The following is a 25,773-nucleotide window of genomic DNA, read 5'->3' as shown; positions in this document are numbered from 1 at the left end:
AATCCAGATCCTTTATCCCACAGCATTTTCTCATGCCAACATATTTCCTCTCACTAAAGGTCTCTTATTTCTCAATCTTTACACTATAACAAATCAGTTCAACTTTATACCAATTTCTTCTTTTGAATATCTTATTGCCTTGTCAAATTAACCAGGTCTATGTGAGTCCAATCATCTGCCTCCTTCTCCAGTTCACTTGTGGCTGAATATTGATGAAAAGAATTCAAATAACTGATCACATAATCAGCAATGTGATAGAACAATTGTTTTCTGTAAATCTCTCCAATCCAATTGTAGGTTAGACATAGATTAGCTAAAGCCTAACCAGAAGATAAGAAGACAAAAATAACACATGAGGTAAAAATCTCATGAAATAACATTGGAAAACTAAAACACTTCAAACCTACTCCCTCAGTATCCATATCCCCAATTCATGGAAAAGAAAGAATGCCTCATAGCCTATACTTCAAGACTGGGTGTGAGAGTAGCTACCTACTTTCGCCTACATGGGACACCATGTCAGTTACTCAATCTGAACATAACCAGCCAGTCTACAAGAAGTGGAGACACTGATTTTATGTTTCCATGGGAAGATAAAAGAAAAACTCAAGTAAGGGCTAAAAAAGGATGGATATAAGAAAAAAGAAATGCCTATGGGAAAGGAACTTCCATGCTAAAGGACCAAGTTACCTTTAAACTACTTTTTTTTTGGGGGGGGGAGGTGGGGCAATGAGAGTTAAGTGACTTGCCCAGGATCACACAGCTATTAAGTGTCAAGTGTCTGAGTCCAGATTTGAACTGAGGTCCTCCTGAATCCAGGGCGAGTGCTTTATCCACTGCACCACCTAGGTACCCCTAAACTACTTTTAAAAAATTCAGTCTTAATATTATTTTTTCCAGTCACATATAAAGTTTTCAACATTCATTTTTATAAGATTTTGAGTTCCAAATTTTTCCCTCCCTCCCTTCCCTCCCCCCTCCCTGACAGCAAGCAATCTGATATAGTTTATATATTCACAATCACATTAAATATATTTCCACACTAGGCATATTATGGAAATGATATCAGAACAAAAGGGAAAAACCTCAAGAAAGAAAAAACACACTCACACACAAATAAAACTAGTATGGTTCAACCTGCATTTAGATTCCACAGTTCTCTTTCTGGATATAGAGAGCATTTCCCATCCCCAGTTCTTTGGAATTGTCTTGGATCATTGTATTGCTGAGAAGAGCCAAGTCTGTCATAGTTGATCATCACACAATGTTGCTGTTACTGTATACAATAAACTACTTTCAAGCTCTAAAACTATGACCTTGTGGTTACTAAAAATAATCAATAGCATAATATAGTACTGTGAGTCTTCAAGTGCCTTACAAATATTACCTCATTTTATCCTCACAATGACTTTGAGAGAAAGGTGTTATTATTATTCACACTTTACAGACAGGAAATCTGAAGTAGACAGAAGTAAAATGACATACCTATGGTCACATGGCTATTAAGTGTCCAAGGTTAGATTTTAATTCAGATTTTCCTTACTAAAATCCCAGTGTTCTATCCACTGAACTACCTAGCTATCAAAAGTCTAAGGAAGAAAAAAATAATATAAACCTAGACCACAAGCATATAAGTAACAGAAAGAATTATAAAGAAGGAAAAATAAATAAACATTCAGAGAGAATAGTGCATAATGAGCATGAATTCTATTATGAAAGAAAATGAACCCGAAATCCATAGTGAAAAGGAAATTATTGTAGGCTTTTCAGAGTTTATGAAAAAATAGCAAGTGAAATTAAATTTTTAAAAAAAGACTAGCAATGAAATTAGATAAAATACAGTTCTCAATGCAGAATTATATAAGACAAATTAGAAGCTTTTAAAAAACAGAATGATAGATTTTAAGACATAAAAATAGATGTTGAAGAAAATTTAGTAGAAGAGAAACTAAAGACAATAATTTTAAAAGCAAAAGCAAAAACCCCAAATTTTATACATTTGAAAACAAATGATGAGAGATCTCCCAAAGGACACTAAGATTACTCTATCATTATGAGACACTGAATCAAGGAATAGAATAGGATATCCCCACACACACCAAAAAGAAAGCAAAGGAGGAAAAGCTGCATGCCCAAACAAGACTTCCTGTAAAGTAAGCCTAATCAGTAACTAAAATGTTGACTTTTCAAACAAAACAGGCATTGGGGATATTGATGCTAAAAACAGAGCTACACAGAATATTCAATTCAAAAACATCCTTGAGAAACAGTATAAAACCACATAAGGACAATTGTCAAAAAACACTAAGCAATGAAATAAATAATGCCAAATGTTTAGGCTATTATTAAAAAGAGAAAAGAAATATAACCAAATTCATAGGTTATTGTTGAAAAATAAAGAAATTTAGATGAAGGGAATAAGAAAAAACAGAGTGCCTTTGTGAGGGGATACTAAAAGGGCTAAAAGCTTTAGGGGAACTTAAAAAATCAGAAGGTGAGGACTGAATTATTACACTGTGTCCTAAAGCACATGGTACCCTATTAATGAATCAATATATTTTTGTGGATGGAGAACAGCAAAAATCTGAGTTAATTAGAAGAGTGAAAATAAAAGGCATAGAGATGTGTTGCTACTAGTCAACAGTAGTAACTATGGGGGCATAGGATAAAAGGAATTCAAGTGGAGAGAGACTGAGATAGTGACCTAATAAAAGATGAGAATTGGGTTACAAGAGGTTACAAGAAAGAGTGCCACTAAATAATGTTCCAATGGTAGTGGTGGTGGTGGTTGTGGTGGTGGTGGTGAGTATGTGTGTATTAATAGATAGATATGAATATCTTTAAATCCATATGTTGAATGCAGTTGACTATGAGCTAACCTTCCCAGATCCCAGGGCTACAAATTGCCTGTGGGTGATAAAAACAGTTAAAAGAGGACTATGGAAACCAATTCTAAAAAGAAAAGAACAAATAAAGGATTCTGCCACTCCAGGGTCTCTCTAGCCTTCTCTATGGATTCTTTTTTGTTTTTATTTTGTTTTGTTTTTTTTAGTGAGGCAACTGGGGTTAAGTGACTTGCCGAGGGTCACACAGCTAGTAAGTGTTAAGTGTCTGAGGCTGGATTTGAACTCAGGTAGTCCTGACTCCAGGGCTGGTGCTCTATCCACTGCGCCACCTAGCTGCCACCTAGCTGCCCCCTCTATGGATTCTTGATTGTTATAGAAACAACTTACTTAACAGCTTCTCAAAGCTATGCCTCCCATGAAGTTCTCTCACTGTTAAAAGTATTTAACCCTACCCAAATCTGCCCCTATTGGGTTCTCTAGTACTTTGGTGCTGTATGGTATTTTTATCTGCAATTCCTTTGCCTTCTCCCACCCCATTCTCCCTTTAATTTAGCATTCCCCTCCCCCACCACCAAATTACATATAAAAATTAATTTAGACATTCATTAAAAAAATTTAGTTAAAAATTCTCTCCTCCTAACCCTCCCATATTGAGAAGGCAAGTAATCTGATATAGGTTATACATGTACAGTCATGCAAAACATATTCTCCTATTAGTCATGTTGTGAAAGAACCCCCTCTCCCCCCAAAAAAAAACAAGAAAAAAAAAAGGAAAAAAGTATGCTTTGATTTGTATTCAGACTCTTTCAATTATTTTTCTGGGAATGGATGCCATTTTTCCTCATAAGTCCTTCAGAGTTGTGCTGACTGTTCAAAATTTTTTTTTTTGATCATTTGCCAATTGGGTAATGGCTTTTATTTTTATAAATTTGACTCATTTCTCTATATAGATGAGATATGAGGTCTTTATCAGAGAAACTTGTTTCAAAATTATTTTACTAACTGAATTCCTTCCATCCTATTTCTCCTGTTTATTCTATTCTTTCTCTCCTTTCATCATGCACCTCCTCAAAATTGTTTTGCTTCTGAGGACTGCCTTACCCAATCTAACCTTCATTGTATGACACCTCCCCCCCCACACACACTTCTCTTTTCCCCTTCTACTTCTACTTTCTTATAGGTTAAGATAAATATCTATACACAATTAAATATGTATGTTATTTCCTCTTTGAACCAATTCTTATTAGAATAAGATTTACGTTCCCCATCTTCCACTACACTGTAAAAGCTTTTCCCTTCCTCTTTTATGTGAGATAATTTACCCCATTCTTCCCCCACCCCCACCCCCCCTTTCTCTGAGTGCATTCATTTCTATTTGGCCAATTCTACTTTTCAAGGTATTCTCCTCATTCACTTTTTTTTTTTTTTTGGTTTTTTTTGCAGGGCAATGAGGGTTAAGTGACTTGCCCAGGGTCACACAGCTAGTAAGCGTCAAGTGTCTGAGGCCGGATTTGAACTCAGGTACTCCTGAATCCAGGGCCGGTGCTTTACCACTGCACCATCTAGCTGCCCCCCCTCATTCACTTTTTATACCCCTTTTTCCCATTTAGCCTATTCTGTTTTTTAAGATGTTATTTTCTTTAGTATTTTTTTGTACCTCCTTTACCAAGCTATTGACTTTTTTTCATGATTTTCTTGTAGCACTCTCATTTCTCTTCCCAATTTTTTCTCTACCACTCTTACTTTATTTTTACAATCCTTTTTGAGCTCCTCTGTGGCTTGAGACCAATTCATATGTTTATTTGAGGCTTTATATGTAAGAGTTTTGAATTTGCTGTCTTCTGAGTGTGTGTTTTGAACTTTCTTGTCACCATAGTAATTTCCTATAGTCAGAATTTTTTCTTGTTTTCTCATTTTCCAGCCTATTTCTTGACTTAGCTCTTTGCTAAAGTGGGTCTCTCCTTCCAGGGTGTTGGACATACTATCATAAGCATATGGGGTTTTGTGCATCTCTTTTCAGAGATACTTCTAGGGACATGCAAATTTTCCAATTTCCAAGGTGGTATGATCTAAGGACAGGTGTGTTTACTACTTTCCTGGTCTGTACTCTAGTCTGTGAGTGGCCACAAGCAGTCTTTTCTTCTCTCGACCTGTGACAAGGGTCCCTGCTCCACTGCAGCCATAAGATCTGGTGTGTTACTGTGCTTCCTCACCCTGGGATTGGCACCCAGGACTGTGACATGGATCCTAGTATGGACAAAGCAATAGATTCCTGCCTCTAGTACCAGCAAACAGACCCATATAACCTCTTTTTTTATTATTATTTTATTATTTTATTTTATTTATTTATTTAAAATTTTTGTGTGTGTGGGGGGCAGTGAGAGTTAAGTGACTTGCCTAGGGTCACACAGCTAGTAAGTGTTAAATGTCTGAGGCCAGATTTGAACTGAGGTCCTCCTGATTCCAGTGCCAGTGCTTTATCCACTGTGCCACCTAGCTGCCCCCATATAACCTCTTCTTGACCAGTTGCTTAACTCCCTACCTTTCTGTGGGTTGCATGCGCTGGAAGCAACCTGTGCTAAAGCTGATTCAGTCACTCCCAAGGCCTGCTGCTGGTTTGTTGGGATCTAGTCTGAGAACTCCTCAAAGGCAGCTTCTACCACAGTGGTAGGGAGGATATAGCATCCAGGACAGATTAATTTACCAGGAGTGTCAAGTCCTCATGGTAGGTATCTAATGCTCAGGATGTTCAACATTCTAGCCAACATTTCTTTTTTTAATAAATAGATATTTTGAAGACTGAGGTTTAGTAGGAAAAAATTGTTCAAAGGTAAGATCTATGAATTAAATAACAGAGATGGTATACACAAAGGAGAATAAAAATAATACTCTAGAAGTTATACCCTTATCATGAACATAGTGAAAATAAGAAACAATAGAGAAAATGATAGCCAATATTTGGAAAATAGAATTCAGAATAGACTAAAAGGGGAGAGAAATAAGGATAAAGGCTAATTAAAGAAATTTTATTTCTGGAAGAGAACACTGTAAAAGTATGCCATTTGAATAAAGAGGTTGATACATGGGGTAAGGGGGTAGATATTGACCATCAAACCTAAGCAGATGGAGAAAGAGAAGAGACAGAAGAGAAAAGGGGGAAGGGAAGCAGACAAACAGATTGATCAATAAATGAATGAATGAATTAAAATCAAAATAGCAATTCAAGTAAATTCAGGAAACTTTGGATAAGGCAAGCAAATGAGAACAAGTGGCAACAGATGAAAAGCCTTTGGGAACAGACTAACATTAAAATTGTGTAAGTAGAATTAATCACAGAAGCAAAGGGCTCACTTGAAAGAGAAAAGATAAAAATAGATAGAATTCAATAAATGGAGGAAAATACAAGCCTAACCATCATAACTTTAACTGTCAATAGAATAAATAATCCAATAAAACAAAATAAAGTGACAGAAGGGACAAGAAAATAAACCCTCAATCTGTTGTATGCAATAAATGCAACTCAAAATACTTATATTTTATGCATTATTCATACATGTGTATGTGTCTGTGTTTGTGTCTCTATATGTGCATGTGTAAACACACAGTGAAAATTAATTACTGGAACCAAATTCATAATGCATTAAGATATTCCCCCCAAAAATAAGTAGGATTTAGAATTGTGCTATTAGATAAAGCAAAAAGAAAAATTCACAATTCTGAGAGAGAAAAAGGGAAAGTCTCTTCTGTTTAAAAGAATTTTACTAAGGAACAAATAGCAATACTTAACAAATGTTCACCAAATAGCATAGATTTGAAATTTAAGTGAATTGCAATAAGACATGAATAGTAACATCATAATTGTAGCAAACTTTAATGTTCTTCTCTGAGAGCTGAATAAATCTAATAGAAACATAAGCTAAAAGGAAAATATATTACTGAGTAATTTATTGAAAAAGTTATAGCCGAAAGACCTGCAGCATGGTCTGAATGGGAATATTAACAAATGCACATATTTTTCCATGTTACTTGGTACCTTGGCAAAAATAAATTATTGGAGGGGCAGCTAGGTGGTGCAGTGGATAAAGCACCAGCCCTGGATTCAGGAGTACCTGAGTTCAAATCCGGCCTCAGACACTTAACACTTACTAGTTGTGTGACCCTCGGCAAGTCACTTAACCCCCATTGCCCCGCAAAAAAAAAAAAAAATTAAATTAAAAAAAATTATTGAATAAGATGAAGAAAACATACAGAAATGTAAAAAAAAATAAACCCAGAAATTACTTAATTTCTAGACTATACTACAATAAAAAACATCATTAGTAATGGAAAAGGAATGCAACAAAATGGAAACTTAATAACAATAACCTAAATAATGATTGGATTAAATTAAAATGTCCTATAAAATAATTGATAAGTATTTAAGAAAAATGATAATATTGAGCCAACCTATAAAAAATTTGGGGATGTAGCTAATGTGATTCTCAGAAAAGAAAAGAATAGCTCTATAAATACATAACAATATAGAAAAAAAAGAATTAATGATGTATCTATTCAAAAACCAGAAAATCAACAATAAATACAAAAGAATTCTCTAAAATTAAATGAGAAATGGATAAACAAATTTAAAAACATTTAAAAACATATTTTAAAAGTCTAGAGACAATTTAATAACAATAAAATATTTAAGATAGTTCTTTAAAAAAGACTAACAATCTGGTCTTGTTGCTTCATGCCTTTAATCCCTGCTATGAAGGAAAACTGAGGCTGGTGGGTCATTTGAGTTTAGGAGTTCTGAGGTACAGTAATGATAAAGCCTATTAGTTTTCTGAACAAAGTCCAGTATTGATATACTAGCATTAAGACACTAGATTGCTCAATTTACTTTTTTCCCCAAAATAAAAAAAAAAATGGGGAAATCACAATGAACAGCACAAAACAGATGAGAAAATTCATTAGAACCTGTTACACACAATATGTTAACAAATCCAAGGTTTTAGTTAGAAAAAAAGATAATTACTTATCACGATGTAAAACACCCAATTTAACATAATATGAAATAGAGATCTTAACTCAGTTTCAGAAACTGAAATTGAACAAGTCATAAAGGAAAAGGGAAAGTTTATATTCAGAAATGGCAGTGATATAAAAGCAACAGCTATCATTAAAAAAAAATGAGTGAAAGGTGACTATAAATTATGCTATAGTATAACCCATAAACCTAGTAGAGACTTTTAAAGTAATCAAGTTCAATTGCATACACAAACTCTGTTTTATAAATGAATAAATTATAGCTCAGAGAGCTCAAGTGATATGCCCAAGGTCACAGAGCTAATAAGTGGATGAGCCTGAACTAGATTTAGCAGCTTAATCTCTCATTTCCCCATGCAGCTCTTTAGCAATATTAGTTGCAGGTAAGGTTCTGACCTACATCAGTAGAGGGAGTTTTCTCATTAGGGTGTATGCCCTATATCAGTGAAATCATAGTGCTAAGTCTCTTGAAAAAGGTTATCTCGAATTAAAACTCAATATAAAATATAACAAGAATGATAAAAACTAAGGCAATAGAAAGAATTTTAAAGATCACGAAAACATTTTCTGAGATGAGTTTAAGATAATTATAGAGGTGAGGTTACTTGACTATGGTCAAACACCTGGTTATTGACAGAAGTCTCTTGACTCTCCTAATCTGGTAAATATTTCAACAAAATCAAGATCTGGGTTCTTCAATGAAGCTGATTTGATCTGTCTTATTGCTAATGAATTCATGTAACTGTTTCTGTTGCTTTGGTTGGTTTACTATTAAATGGTAATTTAAAGGTTCCATAGCTTTTTTTTTTAAAACAAATCTTTATTCTTTGCTTTGTTTTGTTTTGTAAGGAGGCTAAAAAAATGAATTTTATACAGAAGTAAATCAGGTAAAACCCTGATGGAGTGTGATCAATCAGGCTCCTCCTAAATCCCACCCCCTCCCCAAAAACCCCCCACAAACTTAAGCAGAAAATAAATTACAGGCTTTTGAAGAATACTTCTCCAAGTGTAGGTTTGTGTTGATTCTCATATAGTTAATCATTTTATTTCTACGTTTGACTGCCTCTGCGTTCCCCAAAATCTTAGACATAATTAGCCACTAGATCTACTAAAGGGCATTTTTAATATTTTTCACATAAAGAAAAGAAATGAAAAGGGCAAAATGGAATCAGAAAAGAGAGATTTCAGTATATAGAAAGGACTAACAGCTGTAGATAAATTCAAGTATTTTTTGAAGTACTTACAGTACTTGAAAATGACTTAGCAAGAATTAAGCCATCTTTTTTATTGTTGTTAGATTTACTAATACTTTTTTTTTTGTATTGTTAAGTTGTTTCAGTCTTGTTTGACTCTTTGTGACCCTACTGGGGGTTTTCTGGAGTGGTTTGCCATTTCCTTTTTCAGCTCACTTTAGAGATGAGGAAACTGAGGCAAACAGATTAAATTACTTTCCCAGGGAAACAAAATCCTATAATTCTATGAATTTTAAAGGAATAAAGTTGCATTTTAAAATATATATTTTCTAAGTCAGATGCCTACATCTGTTTGGTCTTTTCTCTGGATAGTTCAAATGAATGAGATTTTACTTTCATATTTCTTTAAAATAGAGTCCTATTTCATTAGTAAAATAAGAAATGATAGTCTAATGCATTTGCATTATGACCTAAAATAATATTTTGAACAAATGTAATGATATGCTGATATTTTCAAGTTTACAAAAGCCTATCATTAAATAGAATGGAGCATCAGAAAAGGCTCTTCTGTTAACTCGTCAAAGTAAGTCAATATATTGACTTGTATTCTGACTCCTTGGGACAAATAGCTTTAACTTCTTAATTTCTGTTTCGACAGATTAGCTGAACTATTTTCTGTGTTCTGGCAACATATTTTCTTCTATATTTCCTGCATGTATAAACTTGTGAGAATGTTTTAAAGAAACCTTGGCTCCCTGATTGCCAATTAGAAAGTTTTTGTTTGGGAACCTAAGAGTACTGTAGTTGAAGGCAATCAGGATTCCTTTCTATGGAAATTTTTCTCAGATGTGGAACAAGTAATTTTGGTAGCCTTTCAACTTTCTGACAAGAGACTGAGACTGAATTTAGTCATTAAATCTGTCTTAGTTATTAAAGGTCAACTGAGCTGATGGATTCTTTATAGGTCTAGCCACTTATTTATTCTTATAAGTATTTAGTTCTTTTTTCTACCTCATTTGGTAAACAAAATGGAGCCTGCAAGAGGCAGCTTTGAGAAAATTATGTGACTGTTCACAGGATGTCCATCTAGAGACCAACTTGTATCTTTCAACTAAACTCTAGTTTCTTTGGTTATACAAAGAATGCTTCTAGAAAATGAAAGTGAATGAAACCTTCATTACGTTTTAACAGATGTGATCAAAACCTGTCAGAATTAGGGATCTGTCTGAATTATAGCACTTTTTAAAATAAAAATGCAATTTTATTGCTATCAAATAATACACAAGTAACACAAAGTATTATTTGGTAGAAATCCTAGATCACAGAATTTAATGAATACACAAGAACAATTTGTATTTAGTATATCATTTAATTGGAAAAAGAACTGATATAGTAGAAAGAGCACTGAACATGGAACTGGTAAAGACAGGTTCATTTCTGCCTAAGGCATTTATTAGTAGTGTGACCATGGAAAATATAATTTACTAGCAATACTCACTTCACAGAGTTGCAAGAAATGAATGATATAATGCCATAAAGTACTTGGTAAACCTTAATGTAGTAAATAAGTGACCATCTAAATTATCTATGATTTTTATCATCATGGGAAATTCTAGAGATGCATACTTCTTCCACTGATATAGGTAAAGGTTGTTGCCTGAAGCGGACAGAAATTAAATGTCTTCAAGAGGACACATAGCTAGTAAATATCAGAAGTCAGATTTGAATCTACCCGACTTGAAGTCCAGAACTCTATCCATTATGCGACACTACCTTCATACATGTTGTACCAATATCAATAATTTATTATTATTGTGTGTTTCTGAAGTCCATGAGATATAATTTGAAACATTTTCCTTGAAATGTTGAAAGAATCACAGAATTTTAGGGTCAGAAGGGCCCTTAGAGACTGTCCATTGTGATTTATATCTGAACAGGTATCTCCTCTACAACATTTTCTGCAAGTGCTAATCTAGCTTTTGGGCAAATATCTCCAATGAAGAAGAAACGATGCAGAAGTCAACTCTACTTTGGAATATTTTGAATTACTGGCAAGTTTCTCCTGCTACCAAGCCTGAATTTGCTGCTCTATGACTTACAACTGATTTCTAGTTCTGTTATCTGGGATGAAGCAGAGCAATCCTAATATTTCTTTTGCATCACAGCCTGTCAAATACTTAATGGCTATCCTGTCAGACCTCCCTTAGACTGCTCTTGGCTAACACACCCAGACTTTTCAAATGATTTTCTTAAAAGCATTTCAAGTCCTGTCACTATCTTGGTCTCCCTCTTCTGTATGCTACTTAGTTTAATCAATGCCCTTGGTTAAGTGGGATGTTCAGAACTGAACACAATATTCCGGGTCTGACCAAAGCAGAGAATATTAGGATCTATTTTTTCTTTTTCTTTTCTTTTCATTTCATTTCATTTTTTTTGCTCTCTCTCTACCTTAATTTTTTATAATAAAATTATTTTATAATTTTCCAGTTACATATAAAGATAGTTTTCAAGATTTGTTTTCATAAGATTTTTAGTTCCAATTTTTTTTCCATCTTTCCCTTCCTTCCCCCCACCCCAAGACAGAAAGCAATCAGATATAGGTTATATATGTAGAATCACATTAAACATATTTCTGCATTAGTGACATTTTGAAAGATGAATGAGAATAAAAGGGAAAAACCTCAAAAACAAAAATAAAAATAGAAATAGTATGGTTCAATCTGCATTCAGAATCTGCAGTTCTGAGAGGCAGCTAGGTGCCACAGTGGATGAAGCACTGGCCCTGGATTCAGGAGGACCCGACTTCAAATCTGGCCTCAAATATTTGACACTTACTAGCTGTGTGACCCCAGGCAAGTGACTTAACCCTCTTTGCCCCACAAAAACAAATAAACAAAAAAATGAAGGTAGAGTACCAGAATCTACAGTTCTTTTTTCTGGATATGGAGAATATCTTCCATCATGAGTTCTTTGGAATTGTCATCGATCATTGTATTGCTGAGAAGAGCTAAGTCTGTCACAGTTGATCATCACACAATGTTAATGTTACTGTGTACAATGTTCTCCTGGTTCTGATCACTTCACTCAACATCAGTCCACTTAACTCTTTTAAGTGTTTTCTGAAATCTGCATTATTCTAATTTCTTACAGCACAATAGTTTTGCATTACATTCATATATCACAAGTTGTTCAGCCATTCCCCAATTGATAGGCATTCCCTTGATTTCCAATTCTTTACAACCACAAAGAGAGCTGCTATAAATATTTTTGTACATGTGGTTCCTTTTCTCTTTTTTATGATCTCTTTGGGATTTAGACCTAGTAGTGGTATGACTGGGTCAAATGGTAAGAACAGTCCCATAGCTCTTTGGGCATAGTTCCAAATTGCTCTCCAGAATGGTTTGATCAGTTCACAACTCCATCAACGATGCATTATTGTTTCAATTTTTCCACAGTTTCTCCAACATTTATTATTTTCCTTTTTTCTCATATTAGCTAATTTGATATGTGTGAAGTGTTACCTCAGAGTTGTTTTAATTTGCATTTCTCTAATCAATAGTGATTTAGAGCATTTTTTTCATATGGAAATAGATAGCTTTGATTTCATCTGAAAACTGCCTGTTCCTATCCTTTGACCTCAATTGGGGAATGAATTGCATTCTTATAAATTTTATTTAGTTCCCTATATATTTTAGAAATGAGGTCTTTATCAGAAACACTGGATGTAAAAATTGTTTCCCAGCTTTCTGCTTCATTCCTAATTTTGGCTGTATTGCTTCTGTTTGTACAAAAACTTTAATCAAAACCATGGATTGCATTTCATAATATTCTCTATCTCTTGTTTGGTCATAAATTCTACTCTTCTCCATAGATCTGAAAGGTAAGCTGTTCCTTCCTCTCCTAATTTACCTATGATATCACCCTTTATGTCTCAATCATGTACTAATTTTGTCCTTATTTTAGTATACAGTGTAAGATGTTGGTCTATGCCTAGTATATGTCATACTATCTTCTAGTTTTCCCAGAAGTTTTTGTGAAATATTGAGTTCCTATCTCAGAAACTGGAGTCTTTGGCTTTATCAAACAGTATATTACTATAGCCATGTACTACTGTGTCTCCTGTGCCTATTCCTTTGATCTACCACTCTATTTCTTAGCCAGTACCAAATCATTTTGATAACTGCCACTTTATAGTATAGCTTCAGATTTGTTATGGTTAGCCCACCTTCCTGTGTATTTTTTTTCATTAGATCCCTTGATATTCTTGACCTTTTGTTCTTCCAGATGAATATTGTTTTATTTTTTCTAACTCTATAAAATAATTTTTAGGTAATCTGATTGGTATGGCATTGAATAAGTAAATTAAGTTAGGTAGAATTGTCATTTTTATTATATTAACTTGGCCTATCCATGAGTAATTGATATTTTTTCCAATTATTTAGATCTGATTTTATTTATGTGAAAAGTGTTTTGTAATTGTGTTCATAGAGTTCCTGGGTTTGTCTTGGCAGGTAGACTACCAAATATTTTATATTGTCCGCAGTTACTTAAAATGGAATTTCTCTTTCTATCTCTTGCTACTGAACTGTTAGTAATGTATAAAAATGCTGATGATTTATGTGGATTAATTTTATATCCTGCAACTTTGCTAAAGTTGTTAATTGTTTCAAGTAGATTTTTAGTTGATTTTCTAGTATTCTTTAAGTATACCATTGTATCATCTGCAAAGAGTGATAGTTTTATTTCTTGCTTGGCTATTATAATTACTTTAATACCCTTTTCTTCTGGTCTTGCTAAAACTAACATTTCTAGTACAATATTAAATAATACAGGTGATAATGGACATCCCTGTTTTAACATTGATTTTATTGGGAATACCTCTAACATAGCCCCATTACATATAATGTTTGCAGATGGTTTTAGAGAGAGACTTCTTATTATTTTAAGGTAAGCTCCACTTATTCTTATGCTCACTAGTGTTTTAAATATAGATGAGTGCTATATTTTGTCAAAAACTTTCTCTGAATCTATTGAGATAATCATAGAATTTTGGTTAGTTTTGTTATTGATGTGGTACATTATGTTGATAGTTTTCCTAATGTTGATCGAGCCCTGCATTCCTGGTATAAATTCCACTTGATTATAATGTATTATCCTAGTGATGAGTTTATGCAATCTCCTTGCTAACATTTTATTTAAGATTTTTGCATCAATATTCATTAGGGAAGTTGGTCTATAATTTTCTTTCTCTGTTTTAGCTCTGCCTGGTTTAGGTATCAACACCATATTTGTGTCATAAAAGGAATTTTGTAGAATTTCTTCTTTGCTTATTTTTCCAAATAATTTGTATAGTATTGGAATTAATTGTTCTTTAAATGTTTGATAGAATTCACTTGTAAACCCACATGACCCTGGAAATTTTTTCTTAGGTAGCTCATTGATGGCTTGTTCAATTTCTTTTTTCTAAAATGGGTTTATTTAAGGATTTTGTTTCCTCTTCTGTTAATCTGGCCAGTTTATATTTTTGTAAATATCCATCCATTTCATTTATATTGTCAAATTTATTGGCATACAGTTGAGTAAAATAGCTCCTAATTATAGGTTTAATTTCCACTTCATTGGTGGTGAATTCACCTCTTTCATTTTTTATACTGGCCACTAGGTTTTCTTTCTTTTTTCTTTTTTCTTTTTTTTTCAGGGCAATGGGGGTTAAGTGACTTGCCCAGGGTCACACAGCTAGTAAGTGTCAAGTGTCTGAGGCCGGATTTGAACTCAGGTACTCCTAAATCCAGGGCTGGTGTGCCACCTAGCCACCCCCTTTTCTTTCTTTTTTAAATCAAATTAATGAAAGGTTTATCTATTTTATTGATTTCTTCATAGAACCAGCTTTTAGTTTTATTTATTAATTCTATACTTTTCTTACTTTCAATTTTATTAATTTCTCCTTTAATTTCCAGGTTTTCTAATTCAGTATTTAATTGGGGATTTTTAATTTGTTGTTTTTCTACCTTTTTTAGTTGCATGCCCAATTCATCGATCTCCTCTTTCTCCATTTATTCATGTAAGCATTTGGAGATATAAAATTTACCCTAAGAACTGCTTTGGCTGTATCCCATAAATTTTGTCATTCTCTTGGCTGAAGTTATTGATTGTTTCTATGATTTCTTGTTTGAGCTCATTCTTTAGGATGAGATTATTTAGTTTCCAATTAGTTTTCAGTCTACCTTTCTATGGCTCTTTATTATATGTAATTTTTATTGTATCATGATCTGAGAAGGATGCATTTACTATTTTTGCCTTTCTACATTTGACCGTGAGGTTTTTGTGCCCTAATACATGGTCAATATTTTTTAATATGTGCCATGTACAACTGAGAAAAAGGCATATTCCTTTGTATCCCTATAAAATTTTCTCCAGATATCTATCATATCTAAATTTTCTAAAATTCTGTTCATATTTTTAACTTCCTTCTTATTAATTTTGTGGTTAGATTCATCTAGTTCTGAAAGGGATCCTCCACTGATATAGTTTTGCTTTCTCTTTCCTCTTGAAACTCATTTAACTTCTCTAAGAATTTGGATGCTATACCACTTGGTGCATATATGTTTAGCATTGGTATTATTGCATTATCCATGGTATCTTTTAGCAAGATGTAGTTTCCTTCCTTATCTCTTTTAATTTGATCATTTTTTTTTGCTTTGTCTGAGATAAGTATTGTTCCCCCTGCTTTTTTATTTTTTAATTCAGCTGAAGTATTATAAATTTTGCTCCATCCTTTTACATTTACTCTGCATCTCTCTGCTTCAAATGTGTTTCTTGTAAACAACATATTTTAGGATTCTGGTTCTTAATCCACTCTGCTATTCACTTCCGTTTTAGGGGAGAGTTCATCCCATTCACATTCACAGTTAAGATTGCTGTTTGTTTCCCTTCATCCTCTTTTCCCCTTTGTACCCTTTTTTTTTTTTTTGGTTCTTTCACCTTATTCCTCCTTACCAGTGTTCTGCTTCTGACCACTGCCTCCTTCAAACTACTCTCCCTTTTATCAGCCCCACCTCCCTTTCCTTTACCCTATCCTCCCTTGTTTCTGCCTTCCCTTCTATCAGTACCACCTTTTTTCCTTTACCCTTTTATTTTCTTAATGAATAAGCTAAATTTCTTTATCCAAATGGATGTATATGTTATTCCCTCTTTAAACCAAACCTGATGAGAGTAAAGTTGAGACAATGCTCACCCCTCCTTTCTTTCCCTCTACTGTAATAGTTTTTTGTGCCTCTTCATATAATTGATTAAACCTATTCCACCTCCCCTTCCCTCTCCTCCCCTATTCTTTTATTCTGCCCTTTAAGTTTCTTTATATCATCACATGATAACCTTTTTAGTAACCATACCTTAATAGAGGTACATATCTGAAGAGTTAAAAGTATTATCATCCATCATAGGAATGTAAACAGTTTAACCTTATTGAATAACTTTTTTTACATGTTTACCTATTTATATTTCTCTTGAATGTTGTATTTGAAGATCAAATTTTCTGTTCAGTTCTGGTCTTTTCTTCAGGAAACCTTGGAAGTCCCCTATTTCATTGAACATCCATCTTTTCCCCTGAAAGATAATGATCAATTTTTATTGGTACCTGATTCTTGGTTGTAATCCAAGTTCCTTTTCCTTTTGAAATATCATATTTTTAGACTTCTGATCCTTTTCTGTTGAAGCTTCTAGGTCTTGTTTAATCCTGACTGTGGCTCCATCTCTATGGTATTTAAATTGTTTCTTTCTGGTTGCTTGTAGTATTTTCTCCTTCACCTGATAATTCTGGAATTTGGCTACAATATTCCTTAGAGTTTTCCTTTTGGTATCTCTTTCAGGAGTTCTTTGGTAGTTTCTTTCAATGATAATTTTATCCTCTGATTCTACAATACCAGGGCAGTTCTCTTTGATAATTTCCTGGAATATGGTGTCTAGACTCTTTCTTTCATCATGGCTTTCAGGTAGTCCAATAATTCTAAGATTTTTCTCTCCTTAGATGTATTTTTCAGTTCAGTTGTTTTTCCAATTAGGTATTTCACATTTTCTTCTATTTTTTCAATCTTTTGATTCTGCTTGATGGGTTCTTGGTGTCTCGTGGTGTCATTAGCTTTTGTTAATATGAATGTATGGATAACCTGGATTTGATGGAAGTGTCTTATTATCCAAAATTATTTTTTATGAAACCCTAGGTTAATAGGAGCAAAATGTCCTTCAGCTGTACTCTAAACTGCACCCAGATAGCTAGCAGATAAAAAGTCCCTACCTGGTGCCTTCTTTCCTCTGTATAGTAAGTCCCTATCTTATGGGGACATCTGGGAGTCCTCATCCTTGCCAGACTTTTTTTTGGAATCCTGCAATCTTATCATGATGCTTCTGTATTTCCTCCATACTTGTTATAACTGAAATTGTTAAACCACTTTCTTGTTGGGACAAAATAAATTGGTATTATGTTTTCCTGTCTGTCTCTGATCTGGTTTATCCTGCTGGATACATTATGTTTTCTGATCTCATTTTGTTCTGTGGGAGACATGTCTCCATTATTAATTTTGTAGGAGATAATATAAAATCAATTTCTCTGATCTGTTTATAATTTTATAGGAGATAGGCAGATAAAAACTATATTTAATTTTCAACACTTCCATCTGCCCAATTCTAATTTTTAAGGCATTATTTTCCTCAGTAAGCTTTTGTACCTCCTTTTCCATTTGGCCAAGTTGTCCCCCTATTTGGCCATTTGTATTTTTTAAGAAATTGTTTTCTTCAGCCAATTTTTGTGCTTCCTATTCCAAGATATTGACTCTTTTTTCCCATAATTTTCTAGTGTAACTCTTATTTCTTTTCGCATTTTTTCTTCTACCTCTCTCATTTGATTTCTAAAAGCTTTTTTGAGCTCTTCTAAGAAGGTTTTTTGGTCTTGAGACCAATTAATCTTCTCCCTTGAAGTTTCACATGTAGGCATTTTGACAGTATTGTCCTCATCTAAGTTTGTGTTTTGGTCTTCCCTGTGGCCATAGAAGCTCTCAGTTGTAAGGGTCATTTTTCTGTTTCTTACTCATATTGTAGCCTATTTTTAAACATAAAGTTGAGGTCTGCTCATGGGACACAGGAGCCACTGTTTCAAGCTTCTTGTGCTATGGGATAGGGGACTGGTCACTAGTTTTCTGCTCTCAGGCCTTTGTGGCTTGTGGATTCCTCACCACCCTGGGCTTGTTCCCGGCACTGGGATGGCTTTGCCTAGTTGCTCCTGTCCTATGGGTATTTCTCTAACTGGCAGTTTGCCCTCTCAGCTGGGGCTGGTGAGTCTCACAACTGGCCTGCTGTGCCACCACCCTGCTGAGTTAGGATCAAGGAGCCTCAGCTGCTAATCTGTGCTGTAGACAAGAGGCTCCATCTGCCTTGTCCAGATCCCCTCTGTGCTGGGCTGAGCTGCTCTGCCCTCCCCTTTTGCCCAAGTGAGAGAGACCTTTCCTGAAGTCTTCTAAATTACCTGAAGTTGGACAATTGTGTCTCTCTGTCTTTTTGTTCCAGAATCTGTTTAGAGGCTTAATTTAACGTTGTTTTTGAGGGAAACTCAGAAGAGCTCAACTTCCTGGCTTCTTGCTGTCATCTTGTCTCTGGCCCTGGACAAGTCTAACTCCACCCTCTATTTTTTTTTCTCGAACATATACTTTTATTAGTATATCTGTAGAACACATTAACTTTTTAATCTGTCATTTCATGGTGACTTATATTTACTTTGTGATTCTCTAAAACTTGAAGATTTTTCTGATAAAGTGCTCTATAACTACTTCACCTATGTTGTACTTGGAGGTTGATTTTTTTTTTTGGTAAGGCAGTAAGGGTTAAGTGACTTGCCCAGGGTCACACAGCTAGTAAGTGTCGAGTGTCTGAGTTCAGATTTGGACTCAGGTCCTCCTGAATCCAGGGCCAGTGCTTTACCTACTGCACCACCTAGCTATCCCTGATATATATATTTTTTCAACTCATGGTCCTTGAGGGCAATGTATGATGTAGTATATAGTACATTTTATATAGTAAATGCTCAATAAATATTTATCAAGTTGAATTGAATTGACCTCTTTTGGACTAGTAGAAAAAGCTTTTCTTATATATGCCAGGCCCTATGCTAAGCAGCAAGAAAATTTATAGAAAGATAAAAGAAGGAGCTTACATTATAATGGAGGGAATATAATAAAGGTATCTAAAAAAAAAACCAGAGCAGGTAGGAATAGTGTGTATTCTAGGGGGTCAGACTGAGTTGGCTTAGTATGGATAATAAGGGTACTTTCTCCAATTTAATTTTATTACATTTGATATCATTTGATTTGAACCAAAATTTTGCCTGTGGAGATCTTTTTGTATAATTTCTTTCATCTATTTTGTTCAGATATCCTTTCTATATTTGTGCCATCTCCCAGTTATGCCTTGATCCTTGTCACTTATAAAATTGTTAAAAACAGATCCCTAAGGAATTCCACTAGAAACCTTCAAATCTAACATTGGACCATTAATCATATGTGAATGGCTCTGACCATACAACCATTTCTCCATCCAAGTAATTGTGTTGTCATTTAGTCCACAGAGAGAAGAGAAAGGGAAAAATATAAGAGAAGAGAAAATGAGAGATGATAATATAAATTTTTTTTTTAAAAGAGAAAGACAGGACAGAACCTTTGGGAAAATGTATAATAACAGGGCAAAAAATATGCAAGGGTACAGGCACAGAGATTGAAAAAGTAGTTAGCAATAAAAATCACTATTTTGCTATAAATTCACACTATCTATGAATATCTTGGACAGCTAAGTGGTGCAGGGAATAGAACACTGGACTTGGAATCAGGAACATTTATCTTCATGAGTTCAAATCCAGCCTCAGACACTTAATAGCTATGCAATCCAGGACAAGTCACTTAATCCTGTTTTCCTCAGTTCCTCATCTGTAAAATGAGCTGGTAAAGGAAATAGCAAATGACTCCCATATAGCTTTGCCAATAAAATCCCAAAATGGGGTCATGTAGAGTCAAATACAACTGTGTAGACCCAACAAAGATAATTTCTTTTGAGGACCTTTTCTGCAATTATTACTGTGCAGAAATAGTTCTGTATGAATTTATGGGATTTTCAAAGGCAACATAAGGTAGTAGGGGAGGAAATATATGAAACCAGGTTTTTGATTCTGGCCCTACTACTTAGTCTAGATATAGGGAAGTGAAAATCTTCATAGGTTTTAAGAACCATTTTCCATTTTCATTTCATTCACATGGGGAAATCTAAAAGATTTTGCAGGATTGAGTAAAACCAAAATGCTGCCCCCACACACAGCCTTTTGCTCCTTGTTGGAAGGCAGCAGCCAGTATTGTTTGGAAAGAATATAAGCTGCATATTAGAATTAGATTTTACAAAAGCAGACTTTTAAACCTTAGATCCACTATAGCTTTATGATCTCTACTCTCACTGGGACCTTCACAGCAGAAAGGGAACTCTTTCATTCCTCTCTAATTGTTCTCTATGACATTCCTTTCAGGGGATGTTCCAAAGTTTTCTTCTCTCTACAACCCTCCCATACCATTCCCTCTCTTGACTCCTGAAACTGATGTCCTCTCTGTCTTGTGTAATTTAAAATTCTAAATGTGGGTTCTAATATGTCCCCCCCCCCCAGTTTTGGGGGGAAACTGACTAAAATCACTGATAAATGAGTTTAGAATTTTTTAAAGGGTTTATTGAAAGATAGTAAAAGAAAGAGAAAGATTGAGAAGAGATTTCTTACAACCTGGCAATCCTAGCCTTCCTAATCTCCCACTTCTGAAGTTTCCTACCACCATGCCAATGTCTTGTAGCCAAAGAGGAAGCACAGTCCCCCCAGTGTCTCCTTTCTTCTTTGTGTCCTCCTCCCAGAAATGGGAGGCTCCTCAAGTTGATTGGTTGGTAGCCTTGATAGACAGTACCCATGAGCAAACATCACTTCCTGATGCCAAGGACCTTGACCGCATGGCTTGCCCTCAGAGGCCTTCTCCTCATGGCGGAGCTTTCCTACAGTAAGTCTATAGCAGGTGGCATCATTGCAATCAATACAGTCTCATACTTTACTGAGAAAATAGATACCATTTATTGTGAATTTCCTTTTCTCATATATTCTACACCTCTCAATTCCTTGACATTATCTTCATTTTCCCTGCTTTATTACAGTTTCAGATGATAAGGTGACATTTCTTTCATCAGGGTCAACTCTTCTATTTGTATCCTTTATTGTATCTCCTCTAGCATATTTCGCTAGCAATATTTCTTCCATGGATCAAATCTTTAATCTCTTCCTATCTACTGACTTCTTTTCTGCAGCTACGAACTTTTAAAATGTAATATATATTATTAATATTTTATTAATTACTTTCTTTTTTTTTTCTTTTTTTCTTTTTTTTTTCTGGGCAATGGGTGTTAAGTGACTTGCCCAGGGTCACACAGCTAGTAAGTCAAGTGTCTGAGGCCAGATTTGAACTCAGGTACTCCTGAATCCAAGGTCGGTGCTTTATCCACTTCACCACCTAGCCGCCCCTATTAATTACTTTCTTAAGTCCACAAGATCAACCAAACAATGAATCAATTTCTCATTTGTAACATTTGCCTTTTTCTCAGGTGTAAATGCTAACACTAAAATTTTACTAAACAGGTTTTATAAGCTAGTTTGACCTGGTTCCAGCCTATTCCAAGGCTCTGCCCTAAGTCCTCTTATCTTCCATCTTTATACTCTTTCACTTGGTGACCTCATCTCCTTCTTGGGTTTAATAATCACCTTTATGCAGATAATTCCCAGATATATACATCCAGCCTTTCTCCTGGGCTCCAGTCCCATATTATGAACTTCCGTGTTGGATACCTCAAACTCAACATGTCCAAAACTGAACTCATTATCTTTCCCTCCAAATGTACCAATCTCCTGAATTTCCTTTTTTTTTTTTTTGTGGGCAATGAGGGTTAAGTGACTTGCCCAGGGTCACACAGTTAGTAAGTGTCAAGTGTCTGAGGCTGGATTTGAACTCAGGTCCTCCTGAATTCAGGGCTGGTGGTTTATCTGCACTGCACCACCTAGATTTCCCAAATTTCCTTATTTTTGCTAAGGATAATATGGACCTTCCAATTAGAGTGGTTCACAAACCCAGAGTCATTCTCAACTTTTCACTTTCCCTCACCCTACCTATTTTATCAATTGCCAAGTTTATCAATTCTTTTGTAGGTATATATTTCACATCTTTCTTTACATAGTTAACTCAAGTCTTCATCATCTTTCTCCTGGACCATTGCAACAGCCTGAAAATCTGTCTCTGCTTCAAGGCTCTCTTTCCAAACCATTCTCCAAATATTTGTCAAAATTATGTTTCTAAAGGACCATGCCACAACCTTGCCTAATAATTCCAGCAGTTCCTTATTACTTTTAGACTCAAATAGAAGCAATTCTTGGTTCCAATATACCAATACACTGTTCCCCTTTACACATTCTACAATTCATCCCTACTGGGCTTTTTGCTCTTTCTAACACAAAACCCATTTCTTGACTGTGCCTTTGCATAGACTGGAAGCCATGCCAGGAATGTATGCTTTCTTCACCACTCTCCTGTAGAATACTCAGTTTCCTGCCAAAATTACCTGAAATACTACCTCTTTTATTAAGCCTTTGCTAATCTTTGTTGCCATTATTTCCTTCTTATCTAGCCCCCCTAAAAAATCTTCCTTGTAATTATTTTACATATATTTTCCCAATATTTATTTGTATACATATTGTATCTTCTAATAGAATGTAACCTCTTTTAGGATAAGGGCTACTTCATTTTTTTTTTCTTTATCTCCCTAGCATCTTTGAAAAACTTATAAATTCCTATACCCAAGCCAGCAGAGGCCAAGAGGCCCATCTGGTTCCCTCAAGATGTGGAATCCAGAGGCTGGTTGTAGAGAGAAGTGAGGCAACCATGAGCCCACTGGAGGTGCTGGATGTAGAAGCAGCTACACAAGAAGGCAGAGAGAACAGCTTGATGACTCACTAAAGGAAATTAATAGCCTTGTAGCGTTATGGTTTTAAATTTTCCTGGCACACATGTCCCTGTGAGTGTGTCTTATCTACATGAGTTCCTGACTTTTCATACATATTCTGTAGCTTCTATGGTTTCCTGTTTATGTACTTTCCATGTGAGTACTCTGACCCCAAGAATTCCTGACCCATGTTCACTGGCCATAGATATCGCTTACCTGCTTGTTTTCTGTGTGTGGCTACTAGTTATATTTGTTTCTATATTTATCCCTCTTTATCTTATTTTTTGTTTTGTTTTGTTTTGTTTGTTTGCTTTTTGTTTGGTTTTTTTGGGGTTTTTTGCAGGGCAATGGGGGTTAAGTGACTTGCCCAGGGTCACACAGCTAGTAAGTGTCAAGTGTCTGAGGCCAGATTTGAACTCAGGTACTCCTGAATTCAGGCCGGTGCTCTATCCACTGCGCCACCTAACTGCCTCTATCCCTCCTTATCAATGCATGTTCCCTACACAAGCCTATTCCTGCCCTTGATGAAAAGTGCATTTGTGGGGGAGAAAGTTGTGCCCAGGCTTATACAGGGGGTAATTTTCTATGACTATTTTTTATTACTAAGCTATTTCATTAAATATCTTTGCTTTTACCTAATTTTATCCCCTGGCTGATTAATAAAAGAAAACAAAGCTGGTAAGGAAATGTACACAGAGGTATATTGAACCTGGGATAAACTTTCTGTAGTGGCCATCAGCAAACTGTGATGCTCTTAGGTATTACATATGTTTGATCCTGGTCAAGTCATATAACCTCTTGAAGTCTCAGTTTCCTTGAACTGAAAATGGGGATAATAGTACCTGTCCTACCAATCTGATAGGATTGATGTGAGGATCAAAGGAAATAGGTGGAAACATTAATGATAAAGTATCTAAAAATGAAAATATTAAAATGAAGAAGGCTGCATTCAATGATTTATAAAGTATTCTGCCTTTAAAATGTTGTGATTTAACAGTTATAAAAATAACAACCTCCAGGGCTTATAATTACATTTACCATTTTCTGGGAAACTTTATGCTATTATAAAAAACATGCAGATAATATATTAAAATGCTATATCATAGATCCTCCAAGGATCTCCAATATATACTATGGCATTCTTTGAGGTTTGGTCATCTGGGCCTCAACTCATCAATTCCTCTCAAAGTAGATTGGGGAGAAGACTAGTCAATGTCACTGGGGAAAACAAAGGTAACTCCCTATTATTTTTTTAAAAATTCAAAATACTTACTAATTTTGTACATAAAGTGTTCTTGGAACTTTAGAAAACGTAAATCAAATTCCAACATTATTCTTTCCTGATTGGTTTTATTTTATCGGATTCTAAACCATTAGCAACACCTGGTTCATTTTCTCAATCTTTTATTGGGCCTTTGGCATATAGCATTTTTCCTCTGGCATGCAGTAAAGCACATTTGCTTTCCAGAAAACCTTACCAGATATCTCATATGTTTGATGGTGCATTTGTATGACATAGAAATGATTGGCATTTTGAAGAGGAAAAGTTTCTATCTGGGTCTACATACTCAAGTTGTTTGGACAGCAATTACCCCCCCCCCTCCCCGCCCCATGCCCCAAAGAATGAGTGTGATGACAGTAGTTTACATTTTATAACATTTTTAGGCTTATGAAATAGTTTCCTTATTATGGCCCTATGATACACATAATCATAATAAAAAGTAAGGAATAAAGAATGTTGGAAGGTTTGAAAAACCTCTGCATTATCTTCACAATAACTCTGTGAGATAGGTTCTATTGTTACACAAATTTTATAAATAAGAAGTGTGAGAAAATAATGGGATTTGGCAGATACTCAAAGGCTCACCTGGAGATTAATCCAAACTGATTGAATTAAGTGAGAGTGATTGACTTTGCTGATTAGCCTACTTCAAGTTAATTAGATTGTAACTATACCTGGCTGGCCCTTAAGGAGGTATTGTTCTCAGAAGTTAAGGACTTTGAACTCATCTCAAGACCACCTTCAAGTCCAGTGAACCAATGGATTTGGATGATGCCTGCCAATCAGCTTGAAGCAGTGTGTAAGGACTGCCTCTGCTCCAGATCTATAAAAGACTTCCACACTCAGTCTGAGGGCAGTTCATGGTTGAAGCAGGCTTGTGGCAGAGGACTTGAGGAAGAACCAGACCAGGCTGGAACTCTAGGCTAGATAGACCTTTTCCTAACTCCACATGTTCTCTTTTTTTTCCTAATACTTAGTATGCTTTATTAAATGCTTAATGCCCAAAGACTGGTGCTAAAGCTTCTAATTTTTTTTTTTTAGTGAGGCAATAGGGGTTAAGTGACTTGCCCAGGGTCACACAGCTAAAAAGTATTAAGTGTCCGAGGCTGGATTTGAACCCAGGTACTCCTGACTCCAGGGCTGGTGCTCTATCCACTGCACCACCTAGATGCCCCGCTAAAGCTTCTAATTTAAGGTGACCACACATTTAGATTTTAAACATCACAAAAGGCTGAGGTTTCTATAGGGTTTTTCTAGCCTATAGTAACACAGTAATTGTTAAAGCCAAAATTCAAACCCAGGTCTTCTGCTTGTAGTTCTAGCTTTTTTTTTCAGTATACCTAACCAATTATCAAATGAAGACATAGCATTTCCC

The sequence above is a fragment of the Dromiciops gliroides genome, chromosome 1 (genome assembly GCF_019393635.1).
Source record: "Dromiciops gliroides isolate mDroGli1 chromosome 1, mDroGli1.pri, whole genome shotgun sequence".
Lineage (NCBI taxonomy): Eukaryota > Metazoa > Chordata > Mammalia > Microbiotheria > Microbiotheriidae > Dromiciops > Dromiciops gliroides.
The sequence above is the reverse complement of the archived record's forward strand: the minus strand, read 5'-3'. Positions refer to the sequence as shown.